Source organism: Podarcis raffonei, chromosome 1, assembly GCF_027172205.1.
Source record: "Podarcis raffonei isolate rPodRaf1 chromosome 1, rPodRaf1.pri, whole genome shotgun sequence".
NCBI classification, from domain to species: domain Eukaryota; kingdom Metazoa; phylum Chordata; class Lepidosauria; order Squamata; family Lacertidae; genus Podarcis; species Podarcis raffonei.
Window position 1 is genome coordinate 138,884,378 of NC_070602.1, and position 23,336 is coordinate 138,907,713.

The window sequence follows — 23,336 nt, forward strand, 5'->3', positions numbered from 1 at the left end:
CACCTTCGGCACCCACCTCAGCCCAATCCCGGCTCCACCAATCGTCGTGGGGCATCCCCCAGCCTCAGGTGCCAGATTCAAAACCACACAAGCCTGAGCGGGGGGGACAAGCCAGAGCAGTCTATTCTCCGTCCCCGTTTTGCACATGGAACCCTTTGGTCTTGGGGTGGACACCCTCCATGGCTCTACAACTCCCAAGACTTACCTGCACCGAGGCAGCTCCCCGACGTCACTTTGAGGTTGTCGAGCGCCATGTATGATGGCGCAGTCCCTGCCACCTGCACCGGGTGTGTGTGTGTGTGTCGGCATGCTGCAAACTTGAACCTGGTACTGTTGCCCGAACCCTGATGCTCACCCAACACTTGCCACTGACCTCCACAGTGAAATTCCTGTAGTGCCAGCTCCCGCCCTGCCTCGAACCTGCCACCGGCACCTCAGCCTGCTGCTCACCCTCTTTCTCCACGCAAACATGCAGAGAGCCTGGCGAGGGAAAGCAGGGCATCGTTTCACTGGGGTCCTCTAGCTTGGAGGCAAGAGGGAACTCTGTGGGCCATCCAGCCCACCCTGAGCTTTTACTGGAGTCTCTGCTGCTCAGGTAGGACCAGAAGCCGATGCAGTGGGTGCCCCCAAGCAGGTATATCCCCATCCACAGTGCCACTGCTTGACCTGCTGCCAGAGAGCCAGTGCTGGTGTCAGCAACCATGTAGTGCCCTGGGGAAAGGAAGAAATGTGTTCCAGTTGAATCTTCTTCTGGATTGGAAACCCTGGGGGTCATCCAGTCCAACCTGCCGCAAGGCGCCACTCACCCTCCAGGTGTGGTTGTCAAGCAGACCTTGTTCCAAGGCACCACCCCGCCATGCCCACCTGGTGGGGCTGGCTCCTAGGAAAGGACAAGGGCTGATGGAATCTGGAGACGTTCCTTGCCTCCCAGCACCCATCTGCAGGGTAGATGACCCAGGGTGTGCCCTCCAGCTCTACAATGCTATCATTCTGTGATGTTGTAAAGCAGGACATGCTCAAAGCAGAGGGTGCTGGGTTTTAGTGCTGCACAGGGTGCTGCCCCTGGGTGGGCTCAGACCCAGCAGGGAATTTGGTTTCCGTGTAACATGGCCGCCCCATTTCTGGCATGACAAGATACACGAAGAGAAGACACTTTCCTGTCTCCTGTGGCAGCCAGTTCCACAAGTTAACAAAGGCATGTGGCAGGCCTCAAATTCCCTGCAGATGCTCACCACACTGGCTCTCCTCTGTGCCGTCATGGCAGTCAGGCTCGAAGTCGCACATTTGCTCTCTGCTGATGCAGCGCACACCGTCATCGCAGGCAAACTGGCCATCCTTGCGGGTGCGGGGTGTGTGTGGCTTGCTGGGGGGAGCAGAGAACAGGCCTGGATGGGGAGGGAAGGAGGTGTCAATGTCCGGGACTGGTGGGAGGAATACATATGGGAGGATGGCTCCATCCCATGAGACTCCTCATCTGTGGGTTTTGGATTCCAGCCAAAAAGATTGGGTTGGATGACCCTCAGTGTCCCTTCCCATTCTCCCATTCCCATAGGGCAGTTCACAAGACACACACACAGAGAAACTCACTCACACATACATGGGTACACACACATATACGACACATGTAAAATATTTTTGAAGAAAGAACGGTTATAAAGAGAACTAGAGCCTTATTTCTACTCCTTTTTCCCTCACTGCTTTGCTGGATGCAACCGGGAGACAGGATCAGGTCATCCAGAGCTATGCTGCTTTGGGGATCCTTCCTGAAGGACAATCTCGAAGGAGGGAGCAAGGCAGATAGAAACCCATCACCAAAGTAATAAATGTAAAATTTTATCGAAAATGTATAAATTACTGCTGGAATGGCATTTAAAGGATGAAGAGGTAAAGTCGGTTATGATTAATTGGGCTAAAGACTTTGGGTACAATATACAACTGAATGATTGGGGGAAATTATGGAAAGAAGGTTTAAAATTCACTGCATGCAATGCCTTAAAAGAAAATGTGATGAAAATGTTTTATAGATGGTATATTACACCCGTTAAACTTGCAAAAATGTATAAGGTAAGCAATAAATGTTGGAAATGCAAAGAAAAAGAAGGAACATTTTACCATATGTGATGGGAATGTAAAAAGGTTAAAAACTTCTGGGAAATGATATATAATGAAATGAAGAAAATGTTGAAATATACATTTATCAAAAAACCAGAAGCATTTTTATTAGGCATTGTAGGAACTGATATAAATAGAAGTGATGGTAAGTTGTTTTTGTATGCAATGACGGCAGCACGAATTTTATTGGCACAAAAATGGCCAATAATATTAATATTCAATAATTCTCATCATATTGGCCACCCAATGAAAGCCAAATCCGGGTCAGAGGGAGGAAATATCAGTGCTGAAAGATGGGTGAGACAACAGAGTGGTGGTGGCTCCCATATTTCTGTAAATAATAAATGGTAAATGATGATAATAATCTGCCCCAATATTTCCATAAATAGTAAATAGTAAATGACGATGGTAATAGTAATAATAATGGGTTGTTTCCCCTTCACGAAACACACACACATGTGTGTGTCCCTGCCTGCCCACCCGACAAAGGGACTCACGTGGCAGGACCCGTTTGCCACCAGGGTGGGGCTGACCAGCTCAGCTCAACCTGAGCGGGTGGCGGCGACATAGATGAAGTAGCCTGTGCTGAGGCACGGCCAGCAAGATGCCATCCCAAGGGTAATATTTATTCATTTTGTGGACTGCAGGAGGCATCACCGTAGAACATACAGAATATCATATTATATATATCTTTTTTTACACCAGAGCTTTCCAAATGGCTTGTTGTGACACTCTATACATTGTATATAGAGCGCCCTTCACCCCAAGATGGTTGATCTATATAAATTATCTATCTATCTATGGACACACACACACACATATACATATCCATACATCCATTTTATTTATATACATATATCCATGCATATATGTAGATAGATACACATACACATACATATATCCACATATCCATTTTATGTACACACACACACACACACACACACAGAGTCAAACCTTGGTTGTCGAACATAGAATCATAGAGTTGGAAGAGACCACAAGGGCCATCGAGTCCAACCCCCTGCCAAGCAGGAAACACCATCAGAGCACTCCTGACATATGGTTGTCAAGCCTCTGCTTAAAGACCTCCAAAGAAGGAGACTCCACCACACTCCTTGGCAGCAAATTCCACTGTTGAACAGCTCTTACTGTCAGGAAGTTCTTCCTAATGTTTAGGTGGAATCTTCTTTCTTGTAGTTTGGATCCATTGCTCCGTGTCCGCTTCTCTGGAGCAGCAGAAAACAACCTTTCTCCCTCCTCTATGTGACATCCTTTTATATCACCCCTTAACCTCCTCTTCTCCAGGCTAAACATGCCCAGCTCCCTTAGCCGTTCCTCATAAGGCATCGTTTCCAGGCCTTTGACCATTTTGGTTGCCCTCCTCTGGACACGTTCCAGTTTGTCAGTGTCCTTCTTGAACTGTGGTGCCCAGAACTGGACACAGTACTCCAGATGAGGTCTGACCAGAGCAGAATACAGTGGCACTATTACTTCCCTTGATCTAGATGCTATACTCCTATTGATGCAGCCCAGTGTGCGACTCCTCTCTGGTATGCTATAATTTGTGTTTTGTATGCCTGCTGCTATCTGTTAACCTTATGCAAATAAAGCATTGCTTATTCTTCATCCACTGGCGTGCTTATTGGCTCCAGATCCAGAAATAACCCTGCCCTTGGCAGAACATATACAGTGCTTTTTTTCTGTGGGGGGACGCAGGGGAATGCATACTCCTAAAACATTTTGTGAATGTACTTTGGTCCATTTACTGTATTTATTTTTCCCGGTTTGAACTATAAAATGGTGATTTTCTTGAGTCAAAATGAGAGTACCCCCAATCATTTTCTTTAGAAAAGAAGCACTGCATATATATACACACATATACATATATCCATTTTATTTTTATATATTTACAAACGGACACCTATATCTAGGTATGTATATTCTTGTATATAAACTTCCGCGGCCACCCGCAAAGCGGCACGAGAGGAAGTCCACTGGGGAAGAAAGGCAGGTGAGGACGAGGCGGGGGGCAGGGCTACATCCTGGGAGAGCGGGTCGAGAGAGAATGGGTGGGAGAAAGAGAGAGGGCCAGCCTGGCTCGGCACGCCTCTGCTGGCCCAACGTCGCAGCGCCTCTTCCGCCCGTTTCCCTCCCCTTCCTGTGCTCATGCCTCTCCTCCGGTGGCACCTCCTTCCGGTAATCCTACCCTCGCCCAACATGGCGGCAGCACAGCCTCTTCCGCCCGTTTCCCTCCCCTTCCTGTGCTCATGCCTCTCCTCCGGTGACACCTTCTTCCGGTACCCCTGCCCTCGCCCAATATGGCGACAGCACAGCCTCTTCCGCCCTTTCGAGCTAGGCGTGCAGAAAAAGGTGAAACTGCCATGAAAAGGAGAGGAGGAGGAGTGTATGAGTGAGTGAGTGAGTGAGTGAGTGAGTGAGTGAGACAGGGAGCATCCTAGTAGAGATGGAAGGGGAACCCAAGGGTCATCTAGTCCAACCCTCTGCAAAGAAGCTCAGAGCTGCAATTCCCAGGTCTTCTTTGGGAATTCTATGGGAAGTAAGAGTTTCTACATACATTCACTTAGAGTGCGCTCATGTTTTTACCTTTTATTGAAAGCGGCCACAAGTGACTTGGGTGGAGTATAAATAATAAAATTATATTGCTCCTGCTGCTGTTCTTCTCTTAGCCTAACTCAAATCCAACCCAATACCAAACCTTAACCCTAATGCTCACCCTAACTCAAACCTAATCCTCACTCTAACCCTAACCTTAACCCAAACCTAAGCCTCAGTCTAAACCTAAACCTAATTTAACCCTAACCCTAAGTAATAAAATTATATTTCTCCTGCTGCTGTTCTTCTCTTACCGTAACTCAACCCCAACTCTAACTCTAACTCCTAATCCAACTCAAACCCAACTCTCACTGTAACTCTAACCTTTACCCAAACCTAATCCTAAACACTTTGCTTCTTTTTGTGGTGTTTTGTGTTATTGCTTCATTTTGTAGGTCATGAGACTTTCTTTGTTTCTTGTGGTGTTGCTTCATTTAGCAGTTTTTTAATTGGCTTTTGTGTTTCTTTTGGTATTGCATCATCTTCATAGGTTGTTTGGATTTCTGATTAATTTGCTTTGGATTTCTGGTAGCTCTGCTTCTTTATGATTTGTTTCTGTGTTTCTGGTGTTTTGGCTTGATTATGTCATAAAATTGAAGAAATACCACCAGAAGCACAAAAACCAAGAAATATTCCCAAAATGAGGCAAAACCAGGAGACATGAAAACCAAGCCAAATCAATGGAAAAGAAACAATCTCACCCAAAACCGCAGATCCACTCAAAGTCAAAGCAGCAAAACAATTAAATGCAAAAAACAAGCAAAACCACCCCAAATTAAACAAATCAGCAGAAAACAAAAAAGAAGCAGTAAAGCCACCAATTACAAAGCAATGCCACAAGAAACTGGAAACCAGTTTTTAAAAAGCAAAACCAGAAACTCAACAAGCATGCAATTTATGGGAGTCCAAAAGCACTTCAAGCAACAGAAATTAACCAACATAGCATACTAGTTTTCACTTAGTCTTGGGTTTCTGGTGAATGTGCTTCGTTTGCAGCTGGCTTCATTTCTTTTCCATTGGTTTAGCTTGCTTTTTGGACTTTTGCTTTATTGCTTCTTTTGAGAAGTTTTCTTGTTTTTGCATTCTGGTGGTAATACTTTTGAATGCTTTGGGGGTTTCTGGTGAATCTGCTTTGTTTGGGATTGGTTGGCTTCTTTGTCAGTTTCCATTGATGTTGCTTTTACGTGGTTCTTCTGCTTCTTTTCAGTAGGTTTTTGTGTTTTTAGTGGTTGACTTCATTGTTGGAATGGTCATTAGACATTTCTGGTGGTTTTGCTTCATTTCTGGTGGTTTTCCTTTTATTCTTGGGATTATCAGATCTCATACAAATTAATATTCTCAAAGGTGCAAAACCCAAAAAACCTAGAAATGAAGCAAACTCACCATAAATCCAGCACCCAATCTGTTATGTACTAACCTTGGATCCTAGAATGCAACAACTGATTGGTCTTTTCCTGCAGGCCAATCAGGCTCCAAGAGGAAAGCAGAGTTAGCCAGTCAGACGGGACTCATTCTGTAAATAATGTATATAAAAGCCTGAGGTTGGGGGGGCAATAAAGAGCATGAAATACATACAAGACTCTGAGTATATTTCACAATCGTAATTTATATAAAAGAATCTATGAAACGAAAACCACAGAAAAAATTCAACATAATCCCCAAAACGAACCAGAAACAACAGAAACAAACCACATCCACCAAAGATGAGAAAACCAATTGAATAGAACCACAAGAAACCCACGCAGTAAACATCTCAGGGAAAAGCGAAATCACCCCCACACCATGCAAAACTAAGGTTTAACTGGCTTTGGGGTTTTTGCGAAATTTACTTTTCCCCTCTTGTTGGGGGTTTCTGGTGGTATTTCTTCTGCTTCTCACATTTCTGCTTCTTTTCAATTGGTTTTGGGATTCTGGTGAATTTGGTAATGATTTGATTGAAGTCTCTGGCAATTTTCCTTTTTCATGAATTCCTTGTTGGGTTTCTGGTATCTCACTTTTGGTTTTCCCATTTCTCTTAGTTTTGCTACGTTTCAGGTAGTTTGCTTACTTTTTGGAATTATCCAGTCTCATAAAAATGAAGCAATATCATTAGAAGCTTAAAAAGCATGAAAAAAACCCCAGGCACTAACCCTAACCCTGAACATCCACCTATCCCCTGCCCTAACCCTAACCCTGATATTCTGGTCATCCATCTTGGGGATAACAATCTGGTGAGGTAAATTCAGTTGAGATCACTAAATATCTCCATCAGCTGTGCTTCCTCATCCCTGAGCTTATCATAGTTTGGTTTGGAATGTTGTAGAGGTGCTTATGGAGTGGGGGCAGCCTTCCTAAGAAGGTGGATGGGCAAGACATAAAGCTAATCATTCTACAACGACGTTTGTGTTTGAAAATGTGGCTGCTTATATCCCTCATGGCAGAATTATGTTCTGGGCCCCACAGTTGTATAGACCTGGTGGTATGCATCTTTCTGATTTGGGTTGTGACATGATTCTTAAGGATCTGCAAAGAGCTCTGTTTGAGCACTTGTGTGTTTGTGGGTGGAGGTGAACAAGCACACCTGCCCAGACTTAATTTGATTTGGTTACATTGGTCGAATCTGACTAGTTTTGCCGATCCTCAAGTTGTTATATTTAATAAATACAACCTATTTATCCACTTTTGGTTGTCTTGACTCTTCCTCCTGATGTGCTAGGAACCACTCCGTTTGGGGGGCGCTGCAAAACATGCAGTTTTTACTGCAAACATTTTGCCAGACTTTGGCCTTGATTTGGAGTGAATCAGACGATGTTGGGTTTGGGGGTGACATTATGACCCCTGTCAGTTACTTGGTTTGTCGGGCAAAATGCTACAAAAATGCTACAGTGTCTGGCAAAATGCTACAAAACTTTTGCCAGACTTTGGCACCAGTTTGGAGTGAATCGGACAATGTTGGGTTTTGGATATTAATTATGAACCCCGGTTTGATGTATCAATTACTCTGTTTATGGGGTGTTACAAAATGTGGGGGTTTTGCTGCAAAACTTTTGCCAAACATCAGTTTTGATGGGATCCCAGATTTGGGGGTTTGTAGTTAAATGAAGCATTCTTTCAGTGCTTCTCAGGAAATGTGCAGTTTCCGTCAGATCAAACTAATACTACTGGATAAAATTATATGGTTGTTGATTATCAGACAGTTCTCCCATTTATCAAGGAAAACGTCTGTTATGGGTGGCTTTTGCTTGGTGTGTGTGACTGTTGACAGACAGATTTGAAAAGGAACACAGCTTCCTCTGTTTGTCTCACAGTAACTTACTGGCCTTTTTGATTATGCAGTCGGCTCGCAATACACTTCCAGCTGGATTCCGAGGACAGGAAATGATTCTGCTAAAGGCTTTCTGTGAATATACGGTAATTCCAGTTGATTTGTTTTAATGGTCACATAAACGCACTTTCTTTCAAATCAAATATCTTTAATACGGTCAATGACCAGGAAGCAATTTATAAAAATATGACATTAAAAGTAGTATTGTGCTACAAATAACAGTAGAAATATGGCCAATTCACAGAATTGGTGCTTATATTTATGACCAGGTTTCGACTTTTAAAGTTTTAAAAATTCAATTCAGGTGTCGCTACTGTTTATTATCGTTCCTTCGATGTTTACAATTTGAACTCCGTTGTTGACATCATTGCTCGTCTTATTCTTGTTGCAATGTAACAGTACTTTGCCACGGACCTGTTAATTTCGGGCTCTTTGTCAGCTAAGAGGTGTCTGATATAGGTGTCGTCTGTACTACGAGGTGTTTTCCTCAGAATCGGTTCGATCAGCTCTTTTCTTGAGTCTTGATATAATGGGCAGTATAAGATGACGTGCCCAATGGTTTCGATTTCATTGCTGTTACAGGAACATAATCTTTGTTCGATCGGTATTTTATTGTATCTTCCCTCTAGAAGAGCTGAAGGGAGAGCGTTAAAGCGGGCCCTGGAAAATGCCCATCGGTGTTTAGCGTTGTCTAGAACTTTGAGATAGTTTGCTAGATGGGGCCTTTGGGGGTTGTATAGAAGTTTATAAGTTACCAGAAGTTGATTAAAGTCATTTTGGGCTTCAATGTCCCTGAGTCTTTCTTTGATTATGTACTTGGCCCTTCCCCTTTCTAAACTTAATAAATACTCTGGGGAGAGACCATATGTGGCCAGTTTTCTGAGAGTGCCCTTCAACCAACTAGATTGGAATTTGTCAAGAAGCATCAGGGAAAGTAGTCCAACCGGCGAGTTGTTAAGTCTTAGCCAAGTGCATAAGGTTCTTATCCATACTTTGGCTTTAATGCTGTATAAGCCCGCTTCCAGTCGTAGGGCGGCGTTTGGGACGCATTTAGGTGTTTGCAGGAGTGATCTAAGGAAACCTGATTGTATCTTTTCATATGGGTCTAGATTAGAGAGGGAGATGAGTGGTGCGCCGTATAATATTTGTGCTGTTGGTTTTGCAACGAATAGTTTAATTGTAGCAGGAATGAAATTTCCTCCCGTTGTGCGATGGAATCTTAGGATTGCTGTTGTACTTTTTTGTGCTGTAGAGGAGCTGTAATTTTTGTGAGCCGTCTTCTTCCTTGAAGCTTGGAATATAACTCCTAGATATTTAAAGCATGTCACTTGTTCAATCTCCTGATTGTCTAAATTCCATCTGTATATTTTCCTTTTGTTAGAGAAAACCATGATTTTTGTTTTTTGGTAGTTCACTGCTAGTTTCTCTTCTCTACAATATTGGGATAAGCTGTTAAGAGCTCTTTTGAGGCCCATCTGAGTCTGGGACAATATAACCGCATCGTCTGCATAGAGTAGGATAGGCAGTTTTTTGTCTACTAATTTTGGGGCGTGTGTATCCGCTCCTTGTAGGTGGTCTATTAGGGAGTTTATATAGATGTTGAACAAAAAGGGGGTCAAAATGCATCCTTGTTTAACTCCCTTTGTTGTTCTAATGAAATTAGAGAGTTGACCTTCTTGGCTGCATCTTATACGAAGTCGTGTGTTGTTGTACAGTTTGTATATTAGTAGCAGCAGACGTCGGTCTATGGATGATTTGTTAAGTTTGTCCCAGAGTCGGGTTCTTGGGATGGAGTCAAAGGCTGCTTTAAAATCTACAAATGCTGCGAATAGGTGGTGATTGTGGTGAGACGTGTATTTCTCAGCTAGGTGCTGTAAGATCAGGCAGTGATCCATTGTGGATCTCCCCTGTCTAAATCCTGCCTGTGCATCATCAAGAATCTTCGCTCTTTCTATCCATTCGCACAGTTTCTCGCTGAGGTGTTTAGCGTATAATTTACTTATTATATTCAGGAGGCTTATAGGTCTATAGTTGGAGGGATCGTCCCTCGATCCTTTCTTGTAAATGGGAATAATGATGGAAGTCCCCCAGTCGTATGGAATCTGTGCAGTTCTATCTATATATGTGAACAGAGAGGCTAGCAAGGGGGCCCACCAGTTCGCATTGGTTTTAAAGAGTTCCGCTGGTATACAGTCAATTCCGGGGGCTTTCCCGTTCTTTAGTTGGTCAATCAGCAGATGAGTCTCTGTTATTGAGACTGCTGGCCATGGCTGTATCTGATCTTCCGGTATGTCTAATGCATAGGACTCATCGCTAGATTCCTCGTAAAGATTATGGAAGTGTGTTTTCCAGACTTTCATTGATATGCAGCAGGATAGTTGTGATAGGCCCCTATCCGGCTGTACAGCTACGATTCTCTAGAATAATGATGGGTTACTTGATTTGGAGGCCTCTATCAGTTGCTGCCATAACAACTTCATTGCGTATCTTTTCTTTTGTGTCAGGAGTTTTTTGTAGCTTCTTTTGGCTTCAAGCATCTTTTATCTGTTATCCTCTGTTGGATTATCCTTATGGCAGATGAAGGAGTGGATCAATGATTTCTTGGAGGTTATACACTCATGATCGAACCACTCCCTGGAAGTTTTCCTATGATGGGGAGACTTGGAATTCGGTTTTACAACAAACTCTTGAATTTTTTGTATAAGCATTTCATATGTTGTCATCATGTTCAGGGCGCTCTCCTCTATTTCTAAGCACCCTTTCATAATTGCTTTTGAGAGACGGTAGCTCTCCTCAGATTTGTACCAGTTAGATATCCGCTCGCTCACTTGTCCATTCCATCTGATTTTCTTGAGGCCTGTTCCGGGTCTTGGATCTGGTTGATATCTGTGTTGTGGTTTGGGCAGATCAAAGGGTAAATCACACACGAGGGATAAAGGTAGGTGATCACTTTCAGCTCTTGCTGTAATGTTGAATTTTGATATCCTAGGGCACCTGCAATCCAACCCTTTGTAGCTTGTCCTTATTGTCTGAAAATAGTTTGGTTGTGTGCCAGTCTCTGAATGTTACCACAACTCTGTTTAGGTCCTTGTCTGATGGCAGAAATTTAATATTAATGATGTTTTCTGCTGGGACGAACCCTCTAACGGCTAATTCAGTTTTCTTGAGAATATAGATTCTCTGTTGTGCTGGGGAAAGGAGATCTTTGTGCATGTATACAGGTAGGATGATAAGTTTTTGTTTATTTAGAATTAGATTTCTGCGAGAGTATGTTGTTTTAGGAGTAGTTTCTTGCTTAGGGATCGGGTTTTCCCTTGATTTTCCCGCGGTTCCATTCGGGAGCGCTAGTTGCTCTGTTGAATTATGAAGCCTAGCCTTATGGAGTTCCTCTGTTGAATTGAAAAGCCCAGCCTTATGGAGGTTTTTATTTGGGCTTGGGCTTGGGCTTTTATCAAGGGGTGGCAGAACTGGGTTAGCTGGGCTCGTTGGATTTGAATTCTCTAATAGCTTAAATAGTCTTGTGAAGTTTGTTTTCTTTGTTCGAGATGGGAGCTTTGTCTTCCCATTTTTACGTTCTTGGGCTTCTTCTCTTTATTCCTGGGACACTTCCCCTTTAAGAGGGGTTTCTTAGGGTCAATTAAGTTTCCCTTCTGGTTTGCTTTGATCCTAGATGTTTTGCTTTTTTCCACATCATGTCGGGTTTTATTTTCCTTAATGCTGTTATCGTTTGGTGTGCTAGAGAGAACTTTATATGAATGCAAGTTGTCTATTCTCCTAGTTATTTCAGTCAGGGTGGTAAGTAGGCCCAAGCATTCTGAGAGGAAGTCTTTGATGTGTCCCAGTTCTCTGCCTATCTGCAACTTCTGTTCATTTAACAGATCATTATATAGCCCTGTTAGTGTGTAGGGGAGGCATTCCAAGTCCAGATATTGGGCTCTTGTGTCCTCCAGGTCCTCATTCGTCACAGTGTGAAACCCCATCTTCTCCCTGGGCCTGGGTCTTTGGGAGGGCTCATCTGTCTTAATTACTGGGTTTTCCTCTTGTGGCTCTTGTTCCTGCTCCAGCCCCGGTTGATTCACTGAGGTTTCATCTTCTATGGCAACTTGTTTTATTTCCGTTGCCAGATTGACTCCCACCCCTTCTTCGTCTGTTTCCATAGGCTCCCCGTACCTGGTGCGGTCTATGGACCATTTGTGGGGGTGTCGTTTGTCAGCATTATTTATTTTGTCTGTTTTCGGTTTAAAATATTGTGAGATTTTCACCTGCCTTCCTCTTGTAGAGGGTTCAGCCCCTTTGGTGAGGGGGATTCCCAGCTCTTTATAGCTCTGTCTTGTGAACACCATTCTCTAAGTTGAAAGCTTCCCTTATTGGGCACTTTATTGTAGAAGTAAAGGTAGAGGTAAAGTTTGGAAAACCGGTATCCAGGCTGTTGGATCAGGGAGCCTCCCTACCTTTCCCTCTTTAAGCCTTAACTTGGGGCGGGAGGGTATTCATGGGGGAGTTCTTGGACTTATCTTATCGAAGTTAGGCTCAATGGAGTTCAGCGGTTTCCTCTGCTTCTTTGGCTGTATTTCAAGCCAGTCCGTCGTCCGGGAGCTCCAAGGTTGTAAGTCAGTGTAGCAGTATCAGTAAACAGTGCGACGGTAAAACAATAAATAAACAATAAAAGAATAAAAGAATAAACTAATTAAAACGAGGCGACAAGACAGACAGCCAATAGTCTTTAAGGTCCTTAAGGTGCAGTTTTGAGGTCTTGAAGAGGCTAAAACTAATAAAAACGCTTAGTTGAAGTCGGAGGCTCTAATTAGGCTGCTACCTCCGTCGCCATCTTGGCCTCCACCTTCTTTGGTTATAAAATGATGTTGTGAGTCTTATATCTGAGCAGTCAATAAACTCCCTCCCCCACAGAAACGCTTGTCTTACTACTACTTCTTCTTCTTGGCATCCATACTTACATGTTTGTATAAAGAAAGACTAACCCCACCCCGAACCCCACCTCCAGCTTTCATCTTATTATTCTAGTGACTAGTCAGTGTTCATAGCAACACTTGCTTTTGTTACTAGACAAACTGCCCTGAAAGACAGTTACTATGAACTACATGTGTCGTCTTGATTGTTGTTGCTAGTTTCTGCAAAACACTTCTTTATCTTTCAACAAGAAATAAATGAATAGGAGGCTGCTCTAAGGAAGAAGTGTGATTGCATCTGGAATATCAGACTCTCTGTATTTTTATTTATTTACTTGATTTAGGGGTGGCCGCTTCACCCCCTGGCTATGCCCATGTCCCCAACTAACTGAGCTTCTTGGGATCATCCTGCCATGCTGTGAGCTACTACATTATCCTGCACTTTACAGAACCTTCCTTAGAGAATAAAAAACTTAGGCAAATTTCCAGTCTAAACAGGCTACACAAAAAGAAACAGCAGCGATTCTTTATGTATGACTTGTGCTTGAGCGCCTGATATCTCAGAAAATCAACATCAGTGTTAGGGTGGGTGGGTCAGGGCATTTCCAAAATGTTACGATAGATGGAGCCATGGATGTGGCCAAGGGGGGGCCAAATAAATAAAAATAAATAAAAATACATAGCTAACTGAGGTTCTGACCCCCTAACAAAAGGCCTGCCCCCACTAACAAAAATCCTGGCTACGCCCATGGATTAAGCCAACTACAGTAACTCTGGTTTTGTCCCCACCCAGAAGTGTAGCATGTGTGGGCCGTGGGGGCACAAATTTGTGGCAGGGGGCACAAACAGGTGCCCCCACAGCAGGCTCCCTCATTGGTGCCTGGCTCCACGTGAGAAGGAGCTGACCTAAGCTGCTGTGCTTCTGCTGGCCACAGCTCTGTCCTTAGGTTAGGCCTGACCTGGGGAAGAGAGCAGGAGGGTGGGTGGCCGCAGTGCACCTCGCTCCCAGTCACAGCAGCAGCTCCGCCTCTGGGTCACGTCTGACCTGGCACACTCAAGGAGCCTGAGCAGCAGCTTCCCTGCCCCTCTCCTCCCCTGGACATGTGGGGAATGCCCCTCCCCCCTCGTTGAGTTCTGCAAAGGCAGCCCTGAGACTGAGGAGGAAAGAGCTCACTGCTCATGCCAACCCTAGAGAGGATGTAAGAAAGAAGCAGGCTGTTGGAGGACAGCCGAGAAACAATTGAGCTTGGTGGAGCAGTGCCCCAGTCCCCCTTAAGTACAAGCCTCCACTGACAGGGAGCAAGAAGGAATTTTAAATGGCGAAAGACAGGAGTGCCTGGCGTGCTCTGATCCATGGGGTCACGAAGAGTCGGACACGACTAAACGACTAAACAACACAATATTGGCATGGGAACTGCAATAGCTCAATGTTGCAATTTGTCTACCCTACTTAATATTTACCATTAAGGAAAGTATAAAGTCATGGAGTAAATCCTTTCAGCTTGTTGATGTGAAGCAGCAGACCTCAATCTGATACTGCAAATGTTATAGAATTACTGAATATTCAGAAGTATACCTCTCCACCACTCCTTAGTCAGGCTAAAGGTAAAGGTACCCCTGCCCGTACGGGCCAGTCTTGACAGACTCTAGGGTTGTGCGCTCATCTCACTCTAGAGGCCGGGAGCCGGCGCCGTCCGCAGACACTTCCGGGTCACGTGGCCAGTGTGACATTGCTGTTCTGGCGAGCCTGCACCAGCGCAGCTCACGGAAAGCCGTTTACCTTCCCACTATAAAGCGGTACCTATTTATCTACTTGCACTTAAGGGTGCTTTCGAACTGCTAGGTGGGCAGGAGCTGGGACTGAATGACGGGAGCTCACCCCGCTGCGGGGATTCGAACCGCCGACCATACGATCGGCAAGTCCTAGGCACTGTGGTTTTACCCACAGCGCCACCCGCGTCCCTTTTCCTTAGTCAGGCTAGTTTTGGGCATTTATGGCAAGATTATCCCAAGTGGAAAGGAATAATGTATTTTCACTGTTAATGTATTCAGTGGTCGGTCTTTGCTTCCCATTGTCTCGGGAATTGGGTAATTACCATCTCAAAGGAATGGCCAGACTACCAGGAAAGGCAATCAGATAAGGCATTATCAGATAACCTGGCAGACAGGAAAAACAACATTCAAATTTCTATTGTAGAAATTTCCCTTTTCTGTGATGTAGGTATGATGTTTGTGGGGGTGGTCTTGAGCTCCAGGGCAGGGAATTTCAAAATGGCAAGCACACATTGTTCGCGGTCCTCCTCCTCTCTCCTGCGTGTGGGTGGAGCACCCTGTTGCAACAGTTTAATAAAGATCAGGCTTACTAGCTGCTTTGCTTCTCAATATTCTCTGGTTGGCCTCTGTTATTTTCTCCTACCGATGGAGAACCTACAAGGTTCTCCAATAAAGGAATAAGGGCAGATTTTGTTTACAACAACACAAAGCCATCTGAAACTGTCGAATAAACTGCAAGAGCAGCAATGGAAAATTGCTTGCACACACTAAAATTTCCCTGCAACTAGAAAGCCAGCAAAGCAGGGGAAAGGGTAGCTTTTTTAATTGACAAGTACCTTCTCTATGATGTGCTAGGCTTTGGTTTTTATGCATAGAAGTGTTATTCCCCACCTGTAGCTTGAGGTAGTATGGTCCATTTGGCCACCTCATTCTGCTGCATATGGAGAGTGCTGGAATTTTTAATTCTTTTTTTTTTTTGTAATATTTTTTATTACGTTTCTTTCCAAATTTTATACATTACAAACAAGGAGTTTACAAGAAACCATTTTTTTTTTTTTTTTTTAACAAAAATCCCAAATTGAACTTCCCCACCCCTTCCGATTCTGCGTTCTTTATATTAACAATGTCAGCAATTTGTTACCTTATGTCATACCTTATTGTAACTTTTACATGTTATGTATCTATATTCAATATATTATGTCAGAATTTTTATACCTTTAAAATAAACATAACATGTTCAATTTCATATTATCTCCTTTTCTCTTTTATCACTTAGTTTACTATTTACTTAATCATAATTGCTAAAGCGTATCATTTTCAAATCATGCACCGTCTTAAGATTCATACAGTTTGTAATACTTTTGCAAGTAGTCTTTAAACTTTTTCCAGTCCACCTCAATTGTTTCTACATCCAAATCTCGGATTCTGCCGGTGAGTTCAGCTATCTCCATGTAGTCCATCAACTGCGTCTGCCATTCCTCCAGCGTGGGTAAATCTTGTGTCTTCCAGTTCTTTGCGATGAGTATTCTTGCTGCTGTACTAGCATACATAAACAAAGTTCTGTCCTTCTTTAACACTTTCTGGTCTACCATGCCCAGCAGGAAGGCCTCTGGTTTCTTGGGAAAGGTATACCTAAATACCTTTTTCAACTCGTTGTAAATCATTTCCCAGAAAGCCTTAACCTTTGGGCATGTCCACCAGAGGTGAAAGAAAGTCCCCTCTGCTTCCTTACACTTCCAACATTTATTGTCAGACAGGTGATGTATCTTAGCTAACTTGACTGGGGTCATGTACCACCGGTATATCATTTTCATAATGTTTTCCTTCAAGGCCGTACTGGCCGTAAATTTCATTCCGGTGTTCCATAACCTTTCCCAGTCTTCAAACATAATGTTGTGTCCAACATCCTGTGCCCATTTAATCATAGCAGATTTAACTGTCTCATCCTGTAAATTCCACATAAGCAGCAAGTTATACATTCTAGATAACAGCTTTGTCTTTGGTTCTAACAATTCTGTCTCTAGTTTCGACTTTTCCACCTGGAAACCAACTTTTTTGTCCATTTTGAAAACCTCTTGAATTTGAGCATAATGTAGCCAGTCTCGCACCTTATTTTTTAGTTTGTCCTGGCTCTGCAACTTCCAATTGTCTCCAATTTTTTCAGTCAATTCCCAATATTTCGGCCAATAGGCCTCCATATTGGGTCTTTTTCGGGCCTTGGCCTCCACTGGTGATAGCCACCTCGGAGTTTTACTCTCTAGTAAGTCTTTATATTTCATCCAGACTGCAAAAATTGCTTTTCTGACAATGTGGCTTTTAAACAATTTATGTGCTTTAACCTTGTCGTACCATAGGTATGCGTGCCATCCAAAAGCATTATTAAAACCTTCCAGATCTAGGACATCGGTGTTTTCCAACAAAAACCAATCTTTCAGCCAGCAGAAGGCTGCAGCTTCATAATACAACCTCAAGTCCGGCAGGGCAAACCCCCCTCTTTCTTTCGAATCTGTTAATATTTTAAACTTTATTCGGGGCTTTTTGCCCTGCCAGATAAATCTAGATATATCCTTCTGCCATTTTCCAAAACAATCCACTCTGTCCACGATCTGTAAGGTTTGAAACAAAAATAACATTTTCGGCAACACATTCATTTTTATAGCTGCAATTCTTCCCAACAAGGAAAGTTTCAATCTTGACCAAATTTCTAAATCCTTTTTAACTTCCAACCAACATTTCTCATAATTATCCTTAAATAAATTCAAATTCTTGGAGGACAAATAGATCCCAAGGTATTTCACTTTTTTAACCACATTCAGTTCTGTTTCTCTCTGAAACCCCTCTGTTTCTGTAATTGTTAAATTTTTGGTCAGAACCTTAGTTTTTTGTTTATTCAACCTAAATCCCGCCACCCGACCAAATTCAGATATAAGTTCGAGAACTCTTTTTGTACTGGATTCTGGCTCCTGCAGTGTCAAAACTAGGTCATCTGCAAAAGCTTTCAGTTTATATTGTTTCACTCCGACCTCTATCCCTTGTACCAACCGGTCCTCTCTGATCATATTCAATAGCACCTCCAGGACTGAAATAAATAACAGAGGGGATAGAGGGCACCCTTGTCGTGTCCCTTTTTCAATTTTAAATTCCTCCGTCACCACATTGTTCACTATTAATTTAGCTTTTTGTTCTGAATAGATTGCATGTAATCCATTCTCAAACCCCCGTCCCACTCCCATCCCCTCCAAGTTCTTCTTCATAAACATCCAAGATATATTGTCAAATGCTTTCTCCGCATCAATAAAGATTAACACCGCCCTTGTGTTCCTGTTAGTCTGCAAAAGTTCTAAAATGTCAATGATGTTTCTAGTGTTCTCATATAAATGTCTACCAGGGAGAAAGCCAGCTTGGTCTTTATGAATTACTTCATTTAAAACTTTTTTAAGTCTATTTGCCAAAATGTCTGCAAATATTTTGTAATCCACATTTAGGAGTGAGATGGGACGGTAGTTTTTAAGCTGAGTCTTTTCAGATTCTGACTTAGGTATCAATGTGATGAAGGCTTCTTTCCACGTTTCTGGTGCCCTCTTCCCATCCATAATCTGGTTACATACCTCCAACAAAGGTTGTATCAAATAGTCCTTCAGAACCTTGTAATATTTGGAGGTAAGTCCATCCGGGCCTGGAGATTTGCCTAGTTGCATATTCTGAATGGCACCTTCAATTTCCTGTGTGGTTATTATAGAGTTCAAGATTGATCTTTTATCTTGAGTTATTTTTGATAGTCCATTTATCTTTAAAAATTGATCTATCTCTGATTCTTTCTGGGGCCCCTGTGCATACAGTTCTTTGAAGTATCTGTGGAAGCACCTCCTAATTTCTTCTGGTTTCTGTACGGTCCTTCCATCAATCTCTAGATTTGTTATCGTGTTTAGCTTTTGTCTTTTTTTCAGCTGCCAAGCTAGCAGCTTTCCACATTTATTTGCTGATTCAAAAGATCTTTGCTTCATCTGTTTTATTTTCCATTCAATCTCCTGATTGATCAATTTTGAGTATTCTGCTTGGTGGAATTTAATTTCTCTCAGCACCTCCTTGGACTTTGGTTTGGTTCTCAGTTTTTTTTCTCCTTGGTGTATTTTCTCCAATATTTTGTCCTTCTTTCCGTTCCAGAGTTTTTTCTTGATTGAATTCTGTTGTATCAGAAACCCTCTCATAACAGCTTTACTTGCGTCCCAGATCGTTCTTTTTTCAACTGTAGTATTCAGATTTATCTCAAAATAGTCCTTTAATGTTTTTTGGGCCTTTTTCACAATCTCTTGATCTCTTAGTAGTGTGTCATTCATTCTCCATCTGAAGGAACCGGGTTGAGTTAATCTAAGTTCTATTTTCAAGGCGTTGTGGTCGGAGCATGTTTTTGGGCAGATTTCCACCTTTTTAGTCTTGGGTGCCAGCCCCCTGGAGGTCCAGATTTGGTCGATCCTTGACCAAGACAGGTGGGCCTCAGAGAAAAAAGTTCCTTCTTTACCTAGGGGGTTCTTTGTCCTCCATATGTCGATCAAATCCAGATTGTCAGTCAGTTCGAAAAAAGTTTTGGGCAGTCTGCCATCAGATGTTAAGTTTTGGTTGTAAGACTTATCCATATGTGTAGACACCACTCCATTCATGTCTCCCATCATTATGATGTTAGCATAGTCCAGATAGTCCAGCAACGTCTCATGCAGCTTCTTGAAAAATTCTGATTTCCCGTCATTTGGGGCATAAATTCCTAATATCAATATTTTTTCTCCTTGGGTTTGAATTTCAATTGCCAAAATTCTTCCTTGTTCATCCTTAAATAGAAATTTGGGTATCAGGCTCTCCTTAGCATAGATCACCACTCCTCTTTTCTTTACTTTGTCAGACGAAATAAATTCTTGGCCTAATCTTTTATTTACCAAAACCTTCCTGTGGAGCCTGGTCACATGGGTTTCTTGTAGGCAAATAATGTCCAATTGTTCTTTCTTCAATATGTAAAATAACCTCCTTCTTTTCTCCGGGGAATTTCCGCCATTTATATTCCAACTGAGTAGCCGCAGAGACATCCTGAACTATTCTGCTACACCTAGAGCGGTGTATCTTCTTTCTCCTCTGGTTCCGAAGGTGCAGGTATTGCTCCACCTGGGTTGGGTATAGGCCAATTAGCTGCTGCTTCTTTTTGGAGATCTTCTCCGTGGTCGTGCTGGAACTTTTGTAAGTCCTCTGGTGATCTTATTTTAACCTTCTTCTGTTTGTAAGTGAATGATAGCCCTTGTGGGAACTCCCACCTATAAGGAATTGTGTTGAGTCTCAGTAACTTAGCCAAATCTGAGTAGGTGGCTCTCAAGTCCAATAACTGTTTAGGAATATCTCGATAAATTTCCACCCTTTTCTCTTGTATCACTATTGAGTTTTTGAAGTGTAGGCCTAGTATTTTGTCTCTCTCCTCCCTTGATCTCAAAGCTATTAAGCAGTCTCTGGATCTATCTTTTCTTACTAATCTTCCCAGCCGAAAAGCCGATACAATTTTAAAATCAATTTCTTCTTTTAAGTCCCAGAACTTTGTAAACTCTGTTGTCAAAAGTCCTTTCAAATCTTCTTGTTCAATTTCTGGGACTGCCCTTAGTCTAAGGTTGGTCTCGCGATTTTTCAATTCCACCAACGAAAGATAGGTTTGTTGGTCCCCTATCTGTTTATGAAGAGGCTTGACTTCCGCTTTAACTTCCTCGACTTCTTTTTTAGCTGATGTTGCAATTTGAACGGCTTCCCCTGCCAGTTTACGATTCTCTTCTGTTGCTCCTTGCAATTTTTCAATTGCTTGAGTATGTTGGGAAACCTGATCTGTCAATTTCTGAATCGAGGATGTTGCTTGGTCAATTTTTGTTGATTGGTTATCAATTTTTTGATTTATTGCTGACAATTGTTCCAAAACTTGTTTCAGTACTGCCTCAGCTCCTCCTGCTGCCATATCTTCCTCTTCAGATTTTTCAGGCTTTTCGGTTTCTACTTTTTGTGTCGCAAGCACAGCTGGAACTGATAATCTACGTCCCTGAGTTAAAGTTGTTTGCAAAAGCTGTGCTTGCTTTTTTGCTTTCTCTTTCTCCTTAGCTTCCTTAGCTTTGGCTGCTCTTGTCTTTCCTGTGCCACTCATCAGTCACCGTTCAAGGTCAAGTGTTGTAATCCCATGGGAAAGGCAAGTCCAGAATTAAAAACAGTCTATTGAGAGAAGGTAAACAAAAAAAACTTTCCCAGGCCTCTGTATTCCCAATGTCCTCTAGGGGGAGTGCCACCAAAGTTTTAGTAAGAAGAAGGTAACTTTCCACAATTAAAGTCTCTTTGTTCCAACTTTAAAAACAATTTTAAAAGCAAATTAGTTCCAGCACGCTAAAAAAAAAAAAAAAGTCCTGCAGAGCCCTTTTCAACATATAACAAAGTTCCAACAAGGTGCCTGCAATTGTATCCACTTCAGCTAGATGAGCTCAAAAGTTACAAAAGTATCTGGAAGCTTGCAACAGTTCCGCAGTTTAAACAACTTTACCCGGCCACCCGGGGATTTGGGGTTAGAGTCTTCCCTTGCCCTTGGGGTGTCCGCTCCAGGTCAATTTTATGCTGTATTTATTCTTTAAAAGTGAAATTCAAATGTGCACGAAAGTCCCGATTTAAAGCTTCAAAGCTTCCCTGTTCACAGCGCTTTCCGCACTTTAGACCGTCTGCTTTGATCTTGAAAGCAGTGTCGGAAGACGGACTTCCTCTTTCTCGTCTCCCGTTTTTAGCCAAATTTTCCGATTTAATTTGTAAAGTCTTAGGTCCTTACTCACGGGTTTGATGTTTCAGCCCGATGTTTCTTGGAAGAAAGGTCAGCGCTCATCCGTGACAGCCGCGCGGCTTCGCCTCCGCAGAAAGAGCGATGAACCCACAGCACCGCTCCCCCTCCTTCACTCCGGAGCCCCTTACGGGGTTCCTTTTGTGATTTCGGGGTCGCTCCAGGTGCCCGCCGGGTCCCACGGCCACGGACTCACTCTGCCCGTGGTTTATCTTGATGGGTTGCCGCTGCGCCGTCGCGAGCAACCCTTTTCTGCGGTGCCCCTCTTCAGAACTCGAAGAGGTCCGCCATCACGGTTTTGCGCCGCCTCCGGAAGTCTGGAATTTTTAATTCTTAAGGAAACATTGTGTCTATTTTTCCCACATGAGATGTTTCTTTACTTATATCAATAATGTTATGAAAGACTTGTAGCATGCTTCAAGCTGATTAGCACTTGGTGGCTGTGAAGCTTTAAATACAAAACAGACACATAGTGAAAGGATTTTTACACACTGATTTTTTTTATTTAGTTCACAGAGCAATTGCTTTCAGCTTTGCAGAGGAGCCCGTAGTATCCAAACTACAGTACTTCCGTGAGAGCTCCCCACAACTGTTATCTGGGGCAGCCATCAGTGGGAGAGCTTTGCTGGAGGCCCAGCTCCTTCAGGCACCTCCAGCCCCTGAACTGTGCCAGCTGGTCAACATAGGAAAAACTGTTTAGTGATTTGTGACTGAGATTTGATATTCCTCTTCCCTCCCTGCCCCCTTTGCCTGTGGGTAGGGACCATCTTGCTTTGATTGCATTTAAGTTGTCTGGTGGCCTTGTTGGCTGAACAGTGAGGCACAAATGTTCCAGATAAATAAATCTCTATACACAGTATAGAAAATTAGTGATCTTTGTAATGTGTGATTTTGTAGTACTACTTTGTAGTAGGGTGGCCAGATACCACATAGTATCTGAGCAAGAACAGAAGACCAAATAAGTGAAAAAGGCTAAAACCGGGGTGGGGGGTTGGGGGTGCAAATGTGATTTACAAATTATGTGCTATAAGAAACCAAGAAACCTGCTGCTGAGTCAGACCAAAAGCCAAGAGCCTTTCTTCCTCCAGTAGCCAATCAGATGCCTCCAGGAAAGCCAGCAACAGCCCTCCCCAATTGTTGCTCCCCAGCAACTAGAATTCAGAGACATACTGCCTTTGTACAAGGATCTATCACTTCTCCTTTGGGCAGACCACTCCTCCATGATTTTGTCTGATTCCCCTGTAAGCCACATCCTGTGGCTTTTTAGTACCATACATTCATTATGCACAGCACGAATAAATACTTTGTCCTATTCTGCTGCCCACTTATTCCAATCCAAATTGTACATTTTAAAAACTTCTCTATAAGTTAAGAATGCACATGATTTGTAGTGCATGTTTACTCAGGAGTAAAACTTAAGTTTAGTAGGACTTGCCTAGGAGTGTATATAAGACGACAGCCATATTCTGCTTTTGTTGGTCATGGGGAAATGTACTGAACTATTGATTCTATATGGATGCTTCAGTTGCGAATCCTGCACTGCACTACATGACCCTTCGGGTGCCTTCCAACTCTACAATTCTATGATTCTATGAGTCCCTCCCCATGGTTGCTGTCAGGGAACTGCCATCAGAAGAACAGGAGGTGAAAGGGCTCACAGAGGTTGGGAGAGACTTATCAGCTGAGGAGGGAACCAGCAGGGGGAGAGAAGGAGCTCCAAGGGAAAGTGAGTCGGAGGGATGGCTCAGAGATACTTCCAGCGAAAACAGTGGGGAGGTTTCAGGACCTCCTATAGGGA